At 53.0% G+C, this 8,310-nt stretch overlaps 2 long non-coding RNA genes across 4 annotated transcripts; one reads left to right on the top strand and one right to left on the bottom strand.

Annotated features, from left to right (window-relative positions):
• Nucleotides 1-1,399: 1,399 nt before the first annotated feature.
• On the top strand, nt 1,400-2,577 carry LOC136285746 (uncharacterized). Of its 3 annotated transcripts, none has more exons than XR_010719523.1 (3): nt 1,400-1,472; nt 1,668-2,068; nt 2,173-2,577. It is a non-coding gene; the product is annotated as an uncharacterized lncRNA (long non-coding RNA). The 3 variants fall into 3 exon arrangements; XR_010719521.1 differs by lacking the exon at nt 1,400-1,472 and having other exon boundaries at nt 1,722-1,806; nt 1,946-2,068; XR_010719522.1 differs by lacking the exon at nt 1,400-1,472 and having other exon boundaries at nt 1,724-1,810; nt 1,946-2,068.
• LOC136285747 (uncharacterized) lies at nt 1,653-5,694 on the bottom strand. The gene is made up of 3 exons (XR_010719524.1): nt 5,334-5,694; nt 3,637-4,283; nt 1,653-1,739 (listed from the first exon to the last, which is right to left on the bottom strand). It is a non-coding gene; the product is annotated as an uncharacterized lncRNA (long non-coding RNA).
• Between the last annotated feature and the right edge of the window lie 2,616 nt (nt 5,695-8,310).

Raw genomic sequence — 8,310 nt, 5'->3', positions numbered from 1 at the left:
CCGTCCCCTTCTCCCACCCTCCCTGTGCCCCGGTCCCGGCTGAAAGGCCCCTGCAGAGCCCCCACCGGAGCGCCCGTCGGCACTCGGGGCAGGGAGGGGCGTAGCCGGCAGCCCGGCCGGGAGCGGTTCCGAGTCGCCAAGGCGGACTCTGCGGTAGCAGCGCGGGCCAGGGAGCGGCGGCGACGTGGGGGGGAGGGGGGTCGGCGGCGGGGAGCGGGGGCGCGTGCAGAGCCCGCTGCCGGCTGTGGGCGCCTCTTTCCCCGCAGCGGTTCCGCTTCTGCGGGGACTTGGGCCGCCCCGACTGGGTGCTGGCCGAGATCAGCGCTGGGAGGATCAGCACCCTGGCCAAGATACTCAAGTGCCCGCCCCCCGCCTGCTGCGGGCCCGCTGCTCACCGCAGGGGGGGTCAAGCGCTTCAACACTACAATGGCATAATCAGCAACATTATTTAATCTCGTGTTCTTCATGCAAGCCTCAGCGTTAAGAACACTACCGGCCTCTTCTAGTAGTAATAATATGCGTATATTATGCATATGTTATTAGTATTAATATTTAGGTAAGAATTGTTAGTGTTAACACTGATAGTGAGTGTGTTAGCTGGTGTTTACCGTGGTGCTCTGCTCTCCCACAGTATGACAAGATCCCGAAGCTGCCCTTAGATGCAAAGTTAGGTGAGCACTGCTGTCCTTACCACGATCCCCTGATGGAGCCATGCTCCAGGCATGGGCAGCAGTGTGTCTGGGGATGCCTTTCCAAGGTGACAGAGCTCACCCCCCCTCCCGTCTGCAGAGTCGGGGGATTTGAAGGCGACCATTGCTGTCCTCGGCTTCATCCTCTCCAGCGCGGCCAAGCACTGGGTAGATGGTGAGTCTCTGTCAGGTGACCTGCAGCAGCTGGGACTGCCCAAAGGTTCCTCAGGCGTGCTGGGATGTTGCTGACAGTTCCCAGCCTTGCCTTCACATCCAGATGGAGGGCAGGCTGGCTGCTGTGCTGTCCTCTGTCACCTCCCTTCTGTCCATCAGTCCCTGGGGCCTCCCCAGGTGCTTTGGTGGAGTTTGGCAGCTTCAGGTCTGGTGTGAGCAGAGGGGTTCTTCTCTTGTCTCCCCTCAAGAGCAGAGCATGCCAGCGCCTTGTGCCATTCCTTTGAGGAGAAGCAGAGCCCCTTCCAGGACTGGCTCAGTGCCTGCAGCCTGAGGTGTGAGCGGGGTGTTGGGTCTTAACAGGAGTGTGGGGGTCAGTGTAAATCACCATGCTGGAGTGAACCGGGGTGCTGACACCATCCCACTCCCCACCGTACTGACCCAGCTGGGCTCAGTGTGCTGGCACGTGGATTACACCCTCAGCTCCAGCGACTTGCAGGAGGTCAATGAGCCCGTGGTGCACCTGACTTTCAGTGTGCGGGACAGAGTGTGAGAAAATGACAGCTGTCCCTGCAATGCTCTCGGCCAACAAGTTCCAGGTGCTGCTGGCAGGTGAGGCGCCCGGAGGGGTGGCAGCAGGGAGGATTCTGCAGGGGAAGGTGCTGTGGGAGGCACGCTGGGAAGGGGATGCTGGAAGGGATGCTGCAATACCAGCAGCTCCCCCACATCTCCGTCCTCTCTCTGCAGTTCTGAAACAGCCCTGCCATTCCCTCCATCTGCCCCAGACCGCTCACCATTCATTTGCAGGCTTGGTTTGATAACCAGGATGCCATGGCAGGAACAAACAGAACTTTGAGATTACAGAAGATGGGATTAAACCTGTTTATGGGAAGAGGAGAGATTCAATCAACCCCCTACGAAAAAGATGCTGTAAAATGCATGAGCTGTTTGTATGATCTTTTAACCTAATTATTGTAGTAGAAACTATTAACCTTCCTGAAATGGTATACAAGCTTTTGGAAAACCTCAGTGAAACCAAATTCTGATCACTGAATCAGTCTTCCTGTGTCTCCTTCAATCGCCAGTAGCTGAAGGGCCAAGGAAGGGACGTGCTCGTGGGAGGAGGAAAGTGACTGCTGCTCCAGCCTTGCCTGAGGTGCCTCCAAGTGTCAGAAGAAGCTGCTGGACATCTGCTCGCAGGGCCAAAGGTGAGACTGGCAGTCCCTGTGGGGGCTGTGGGGAGCTCTCCCACAGCCCATGGGGCAGAGCCAGATATGCCCTCTGACTCCTCATTTCCCTCTTCCTTCTCCAGGTGCAGCCCCTGCCATGTGAGTGTCACCTGCTGCCACCTCCTGAGGGACATTTAAGGGGCCAAGAGGAGCTCAGGCAGGGCCTGGCCACAGACGGAGCTGCCCTGTACCTGTCCTCACGCTTCTTTGCTACTGTTGCACCCTGCCAGTGTGGGAGGGAGAAGCTGAGCCTGGTGGTGGGGCTTTTTATGGCCGGCCACAGGCATTTCAGGGGAAAAGGGTGAAAACCACATGCTGTGCTGGACTCTGACTCTTTCCTCTCCCTCTTCCCTTTCCGGCTGCTGATCCACTGCTTTTAGTTGACTAATAAAGTATTTTGTGTAGAAATCACCGTGCGTGCCTTTTCATGGGAAGGATAAATCCCTGTGCCCAGTCTCTTCCCCACAGGGGCTGAAGCAGACTTCCCCTCCACCTCATCCCCAAAAAATAAAGGTAAGCTCAGCCTCCCCAGTCCCAGGAGTGAGATACTGCTCAGAGGCAGACACTAAAAGAGCAACTACAACAAAGCCCCTGGGAGGAGGAAGGTCAGTGCAGTTACCTGGAAACAAGTTAAAAAAACAGGCTCCAGCTTGTTTTTACATAATCCTCTTGATTTTTTTGTGTTTCCTCTTCTGCAAGGGTGGTGCAAGGGACAGGCAGAGGGAGAAGGAAGGGAGTAGAGTGTGTTTCTACACTCACTGCTAGGCAAGATGAAGGCTGCAACACAGGAGTCACTGTGGAAGCTGCTGCTCCCCACACCTCTATGGCTGGAGCAGAACTTGTGCACACCAGCCTTTCTGCACCTTTGTCCACACTTAAAGAACTCAGAACTCGCTCAAGACCACCTACCCTGGCTGGGCAGTGGGCAGCTGTCCTCCTTCCCTGAGGAGCAGGGTTGTTCAAGCGCGTCTCTGCAACACTTGGGTGCAGGACATGGGGACACTGCTGTTCCCTGGAACTGCTGCCTTGCACAACGCTCGGGATGGGGAACAGCTCAGTCTGTGATTTGAGCTCACAGTGTTGGCCTGGGTGGCTGCAGGAGGACCAGGAGGTCAGAGAGCACACGAAGGCTGCAAAGGAAAGCCTCAGGCCCTGTGGCTCCAGCAGCAGGTGGCCCCACACAGCCAGATGCTCCAGGAGGTCACAGCTGGGGGACAAAGCACAGGGCTGAAGGGACTGATCTCCATCGCCACATGCCCCAGCCCTTCTGCAGGGACTCACAGCATCGCCTCCGTAACGGGGAGGGAGGCCTGGAGCCGGGCGGTGACTGTGCTGCCATGGGCCTCGTACAGCCAAACCACCAGAGCCTCAGCCCTTTCCTCGGCCTTTGGGGCAGCTCAGACAGACGAGACAGGCATCACCTCTCCAACACCAGTTGCTGTGCTCAGCTGAGCCTGGCCACCACTCGGTGTGGGTGAAAGAGCAAGCCCTGCCCAACAACAGCACCTCAGCCCCCCTGCCCTCCCCTCGTCCACCCCAGCACCTGCCTGACAGTCTCCAGCACGATGGCGGGTGAGCTGACAGAAAAGGCACTCCAGGATGGGCACTGGGCACAGCTGGCTGGACCACATGGAGGGGGCAATTCAAACTGTGGGCTTGCTGAATCACACCAGCCTCCTGAACGGAACCTGCAGCACAAGAACCTCCCTCCAGTCAGCCTCTGTACACTGATGGGCAGCACGACGGAGAGGGATTAAAAAAGAACAGGGACAGCAAACAGGACACAAGGATCCCATGGGAAACAGTGGCATGGGGAGCACCACAAAGCCACAGAGAATAAGCATGAACACGAGGCGTGGAGAAAGATGGAGAAAAAGAGAGAGTGCCAAACACATGGCAAGGACAGAGGGATACAGAGACAAAGAGGGAAACAAGGACCCAGAGAGGAAATGACCACAGCACACCAGTGGGGAAAGACAGGCAAGATGCTTCTCACTCCAGCCACTACACAAGTGCAGCTTCCCTGGAATTTCATGCTCAGCATCTCTTCCAAGCTCAACAGGTGAACAAACAGGTACCGCAAACACCTCCTTTCTTTGGACAAACCCATTGGGAGAACCTGGAATCCAAGGATGGATCTTAACATGGCAGTCCCACTTGCTACTCTCCACCTTTTCTCCAGCTTAGTCCTGGGCTGGAAAACAAAAAACAACAAACACTTAAAAACCAATCTAGAGGTGTCTTGAGGATGGCCAGGCCTGGGAGAAAGAGAGGTCCCACTACGACCCTCTTGGCCTTTTCCCACTCTGAGGACCTGTGGAAATGCCCATACAGTCCCTAGGTGGACAGCCTGGGATGTTTTCTGCACACCAAATGCCACAGCCCTAAGCACCAGAAACCGGAAGATGGTCGGGATTGCAATTCACAGCCTCAGTGAAACCTGTGTGGGACATCAGTGTGCAGAGGAATTAAAAGTCACCATTTTTAAAAGTTAAAATATCCATGGAAGTTACTGGCTACTTAAAACAGTGTGCTTCATACAGCCTCCCATGCTTATGGATTTATCAAAAGAAGCAGCTTCAGGTTCCTTCCTTTTGGAGCCCAATTCCAAACAGGAAACTTCTCACATCTGCTCCTGAGAGAGACAAATGGAACTTCAGGAGCTCAGGAAAGCGACTCCCTCCCCTGAGTCACGTCTCACCTGTCCGAGCACCCACAGAGCTTTTATACTACCTCTCTCTCAGCTTTCCACGTTCATTTAAATGTAAGAAGCCTGCAAGCTCTGCCCCAGCCGCATCTTCCCTGCGCCCCAGCACTGCCCCACCCGCTCAGGTGCTGCTCCCTTCTGCTGCGCTGCCCCTCGCCACGGGGCCGAGGTGGGAGAAACCGCAGGTTTTACTTCCCAGGAAAGGCTCCGCCGGGCGGCCCCAGCCGGCCCCGCTGCTCCTCCCCGGCTCCGTGCCCGCGTCGGGACCGCCTTCGCCCCACGCAGCCCCGGCCGCCCGCTCCCGGCCCGGCTCCGCTCGGGGCCGCCCCCCGCGGCTGCCACCGCCGTCCTCGGGGCTTCTCCCGGGACCGGCCGTTCTCCGCTCCGCTTCAACCGCGCTGCGGCAGCTCCCGCCCTCCTCCATTGTCAGCACAGCCCTCACGGCCGCCACTGCCGCAGCCGGGGCCCGCGCCCGGCGCTTCCGAGCCGCTGCCGGCGGCCCCGCGGGGTGTTACCGGTCAGTCTCCCTTTCTTTACCTGAGTCCCAGCCAGGTTTTCCGGGCAGCTTTCAAGAAATGTGGCTGTAACTGCAGATCAAAAATGAAGTAATTGTGATAGCATAACTGGGGTGAGGAATGACTTTCTGGGTGTGAACAGAAAGCAGCCGCTGCTGCTGGTCGGGCCGGCCGCCGCCCGGCTCCAGCAGCGACAGCGAGTGCTCCCGCTCCGGGCACAGCGGCCCCCGACATCGCCTTCGAACCGCCGGCCGAGGAAGCGACAGGGAGGGCGGGCACCGGTCCGGGATCACCCCGAACTGCCCTCGGCTGAGTCCGGCTGCTGGCCGAAAGTCGGCGATTTTCGTCAAGCCTCGGCTATTTTCGGCTGCACTCGGTTACAATAGGTTGCGAGCAGCGTGCCAAGACTTCCGCCCTTCCTCGCCGCCATACTGGTTGAGGCTGAAGCCACTTCCGGTCGAACCGTCATCTTCAGTGCGGGCACTCGCTGGGGTGCCCCCCCGCTGCTGGCACAGGCGCCTGGCTCAATGGACCGCCGGCAGCGGCGCGGTTGAGCCCCCATCCCGTGTCCGCACACCCGCAAACGCCGCGGAAAATCGCGCCCGGACGGCTCCGGGGTCCGGGTCGCGCGCGCAGGCAGCCGGCTGCCACGCGCCCGGGCTCCTTGCCTTTTTCCCTCCCTTTCGGCCCCGAGCTGCGGGCGGGCGGCAGCGCCGCCCCCGAGCTCACAATGCGGGGCTGCCACGCGCGTCGGGGACGGGCGGGGGGGACAGCTGCACTGCCGCTCTTTGGCCACAGGGTGGCAGCACTGCCACACGGCTCCGGCGGGACGGGCACGGGGGACAGCTGCACTACCGCTCTTTGCCCACAGGGTGGCAGCATTGCCGCACAGATCAGGCGGGACGGGCGGAGGGGGACAGCTGCACTACCGCTCTCTGCCCACAGGGTGGCAGCACTGCCGCGCGGCGGCGCGGAGCGGAGCCATAAACGAACGTGCCCAGGAATGCCCTGGCGAACAGCCTCCGGAATAAACGGCCCAAAAGACCCCCGAGCACACCTGCGAGAGCCCTGCCAGCAACCAGACCGAAACAAAACAGCCTTTCGTTCAGGCTCTATTTCAATATTTTTTATCTTTGTGATTCTGATATTTACATTCATCATTACAATTCATCTTTTATATTATGTACATTATACATCATGTATTATGTTTATTATACCATTATATTTATTATAGATATTAAATATAGAAAGTTATATATAAAATAATTTATTATTTATTATGTAATGTTATAAATAATACATTTCATTTAAATATGATTATGTACATTATAGATGTTTATATTATGTATATTACATATATTTATAAAACGTGTAGTATGTAATAGTATATTGTGTATTTATTATTGATATTATTTTTCATATCCTATACTTTTTGTTATTTTTCTTTTTCATTATTTTTTAAATTCGTTTGTTTATATTTTAAACGATATTTTACACTAGATGAATTCATTAACCTAACACATCAGAAACACAATTTATTTGAATTAAATGAGCCTGGTTTTCTAAGGGGTAAAGTTTTAATCTTTATTTAAATAACATGGGCATATTTTCTCTATCTGTATGGGGTTTTTTTGGTGGGTTGCGGGGGAGTTTATTTTGGGGGTTTTCTTTTTTTGTTCGCTTTGTTTTGGATTTCTTTGCTAATAAACAAGCAGGGTCGGAGAGTTCAAAATAAAACGTCTACTTTGTTTTTATTGCCCCCTCTGAAATACGCCTCGACAGCCTGGACAGCAGGCTGCTGCTGGTAACACTGTGCACGGGTAGGAGGAGACCTGGTCGGGGCTGGGAAGGAAAAAACGGCACCACGGTGGTCACAGCTTTCTCCCTTCAGGAGTTTTATGGAGCAGAAAATACAGAGCTTTTGCCAACTGCGCTCTCTATGACATCCCGACGTCCAGCGGGCACCGAGGTCATTTCTCATCTTTCTTGCCAACAGCCAAACCCCCAGGCGCCCGGGGGAAGAAAGAGTATGGGGGAAAAAAAAAAAGGAACAAAGAAAACATGAAAAAATAAACCAAAACTATAGAAAATAATAAATAAAATTAAAATACCAAAAGAAAAAAATTTCAAAGTAACAAAAAAGTGGAAAAAAAATTTAAACAAAAAATTAAAATAAAAAACGAAAAGTAGTTTTAACAAGTAAATAAATAGCTAAAGAAAAAAAATAAAAATTAAAAAACTGAAGAAAAAGTCTTTGAAAAACCACAAAACGCAACATGAAAAACCACAACAAAAGAGCACAAAAATAACAAAAAATAAAATACAAAATTAAATAAATGCAGCTCTCACCTCCTGCCACTGCCTAAAAAAGCGCCATGGCTTTCCTCAATTATGCAGCAATAAGGGAAACAAACCCAGTGCCCCCCAGAACAGAAGGTTTTCTAGACAATTCCCACTTTTGCTTGGAAACAAATTCTATTTTAGTGGGAAGCTCATTTTGGACAAACACCCAAATGTGCCAAGGTAGGAAAGAACCAGCCCCTTGTGTCCAAGGAACAGCAGCTAGGCCTGGATTCAGGTTTTAATGGCATTTATGTAATTAAAAATGCAGTAAATTGAACTTTACAAAGAGACGAATCGTGGCAAATAAATACTTCAAAGTTTTCTTGGGAAATCACAGAATTTTGTGGAGATGGTGCTGGACAATTGCTGATTTACCAACATTATTTGGGTAAATTTCCTTGGAAATGTGCTCTACAAGGTACAAAAATTCCAATTAGGATGGAAAATTGGAATAAATAAATATTCCCTTACTAAAATCAGAGAGAAAATCAGAGTTATTCCTTCAATTAAAAGGAAGGAATAACATCTAAATCCAAGCCTGCCTGGAAAACAAGCTCAGGAATTTCTAACATTGAAAACTTTTGCAAGAGTCATGAAGTTGGTGAAAGTTCATGGAATGATGATTAAAAATCTGCTTCCTCTGCTCTAATTTTAAA

The sequence above is a fragment of the Chamaea fasciata genome, unplaced genomic scaffold, assembly GCF_029207755.1.
Source record: "Chamaea fasciata isolate MVZ Bird 193981 ecotype frontalis unplaced genomic scaffold, bChaFas1.0.hap1 SCAF_2, whole genome shotgun sequence".
NCBI lineage: Eukaryota > Metazoa > Chordata > Aves > Passeriformes > Sylviidae > Chamaea > Chamaea fasciata.
This window is presented reverse-complemented; position numbering and strand designations above follow the sequence as displayed.